The sequence below is a fragment of the Penaeus japonicus genome, unplaced genomic scaffold, assembly GCF_977035675.1.
Source record: "Penaeus japonicus unplaced genomic scaffold, GWHDUDI00000001_assembly GWHDUDI00000023, whole genome shotgun sequence".
NCBI lineage: Eukaryota > Metazoa > Arthropoda > Malacostraca > Decapoda > Penaeidae > Penaeus > Penaeus japonicus.
In genome coordinates, this window is record NW_028234425.1 from 18,280,268 (window position 1) to 18,282,767 (window position 2,500).

Here is a 2,500-nt window from a genome sequence, read left to right on the forward strand (position 1 = left end):
TGTTGAGATTCCATACATAAAGACCAGAGGAAATATAGTGCTGTTCATTCATCCTACTTTTGTTGAATTTGACTGACATTGTTCTAGGCTAGGGTCCTTCAAACTAGGGGGTTGCGAGTTAGTTGTAAGTAGGCCACTGTGTCTCATTAAGAGTGATAGTAATATAAAATGAATAAGTAAAGCATACAAATAAGAGAGAATAACACAGGAGTTAGTAGATAAAGTAGGTAACCAAAAAAACAAATGTTATTAGTACAAGATAGAGAAAGGCATAGTAACTATTGATCTACTGATTACTGTACAATACTATCAAATATGGCTGCAAGGATAATACATGAAGCCAAACTGGATCGAGATAAAAGTTTGAAGAACACTGTTCTAGGCCACTGGTTCCCAACCTTTATACCCTTAGAGAAATCCATGAAACAGTTTTCATATCTTTAGGATCTATGTACAGAATGTAAATATCATAGAGATACATTAATAGATGATATAAGAAACAGAAAACTATATGTATAAACAGTAAAATCTAAATTGTCTTTCAATCTTTAACAGCCATATCAAATTTGTCTTTCAATCTTTAACAGCCATATCAAATTTGTATTAAGTGGGTGGATTACTAAGTACTATGATCCACTCTTTGTACACTTAAGACTGACATAAAGAATTTAATGTTATAATCTTACATTTCAAGAAATATGAGCAAAGAAACATTTCATTGGTATTGAGTGTGACACTAATTCTATTACAGTTTAAAGATTTGATTTCTATATTTTTTGGTTTTATTACATGGTTCCTTTTTTCTGAGCCCCAAACAAAGGTCTGTGGAACCCTGTTAGGGCATCACTGCTCTTGACAGATGGCGTAAAAGGTATCTGTTCCTTATAACAATTTTTTTTTACTAAATATATACATATATATATATATATATATATATATATATATATATATATATATATATATATATATATATATATATACACACATATACACACACTGTCTTACATTCTGACACAGAAGTGCATTAAACAATCACTTTTATCTATTAAAATTAAATCAACACAAAAAAAAATGAGTTGTAAATTTGAAATCCATGTGTCAAAATATATGACTGGAAAATATTACAATAATTTTCTGGCTTTCTCTGGAGTATTGGAACAGATTGTACATGTCTTCACCTGAGTATGATTAAATTTAGTATGTTCTTTAGTGGTTAAAATGGGTTATTCTTGGAAGCACTGCAAGTTTTTTATCAAAAGATATTTTGGAACATAATGGTGAAGATCTGGCTAAGTAAAGACAATAAATAGACATTTGTCATGCTTTTTCATCTCTTCAAATGTTTACTCTTATCAATCTATGTCCTTGTTCTTGTTATGTTTTTACTGCTAATGTTATTGCTATTTTTCTTAGTTACCAGATATAAATGCTGGAAAACCAAGATTTCAAGATATCCCTTATATCTCTGCTGTAGATTGATTGATCATGTATGAAGTTAAAGGAGAACAATACTAGGTAACCTCATAACAATGGATGATGTGATATTTATGTTGTGGCTTGGCTAGTCTTCCCACCAGGTGACATGAATATCATGTAATAACTTTAATGAGTCTTCCTGATGGGTGACAGGATGCTGAGGTCTTACATATACATTTTGAGAGAGAGAGCGTGAGAGAGAGAGAGAGAGAAAGAGAGAAAGAGAGAGAGAGAGAGAGAGAGAGAGAGAGAGAGAGAGAGAGAGAGAGAGAGAGAGAGAGAGAGAGAGAGAGAGAGAGAGAGAGAGAGAGAGAGAGAGAGAGAAGGGAGAGAGAGATAAGGGAGATAAGGGAGATAGAGATTGAGAGAGAAGGAGAGAGGGAGGGGGAGGGGAAGGAGGGAGGTTGTACCATATTGTGTAGTAGTATAAGCAAGCCTCTGCCTCAAAGTACAAATACTCCCAGCAGCAAGGCCTGTGAGCTGTAAATACACAGATGTCCTGGCACAGCTGAACTGGCTTAAATGTTAATGGGTTAAAGAACAGTTTTTCATATGCTTCCTGTTGGATTTCTCTGAGACATCTTGTTCCATTCTAACATACAAGTCTTAAACTAACAGAGTCATACTGTTAGGTATATAAGAAATTTTTAACTTAAACATATCTTGTTTTCTTTTATTTTTCTCACTCTCTTTGTTTTGGTATTATTAATTTCCTATTGCTCAAACTGTTCCACCAGTTTTTCTTTTTTGATTTTGGGTATTTAGGTTACAAAATTTCTTGTGCTTGGGAAACAGTAGCTAACTGAAGCAGAAATATTGTCTATCATAAATAATTCAATTATCAATTATTGGCAACATCATCTTTTATTATTTCTGATCATCTAAATATCAATACATAATTTATTTGTTATATTACAGGTGAATAAGAAAAATAATAAAAATATTTCTTTTACTGAATACATTATTATATCACAATGTATAGCAAAATAAAACATTCTTGCAATACTTTCCCTTTTTAAGTGTG

At 32.1% G+C, this 2,500-nt stretch overlaps 2 protein-coding genes across 2 annotated transcripts in view; one reads left to right on the top strand and one right to left on the bottom strand.

The window, feature by feature from the left end:
* The window catches only part of LOC122260822 (RING finger and CHY zinc finger domain-containing protein 1), a 15,343-nt gene extending 15,310 nt beyond the window's left edge, over nucleotides 1-33 (top strand). The window contains exon 8 of the mRNA XM_043028242.2: nucleotides 1-33. This exon is cut by the window's left edge and continues 1,643 nt beyond it. The gene's annotated coding sequence lies outside the window, so the exon portion shown is untranslated.
* A 2,380-nt stretch (nucleotides 34-2,413) lies between these two features.
* Nucleotides 2,414-2,500, bottom strand: part of LOC122260821 (tRNA-splicing endonuclease subunit Sen34) — a 5,335-nt gene continuing 5,248 nt past the window's right edge. The window contains exon 2 of the mRNA XM_043028241.2: nucleotides 2,414-2,500. This exon is cut by the window's right edge and continues 1,238 nt beyond it. The gene's annotated coding sequence lies outside the window, so the exon portion shown is untranslated.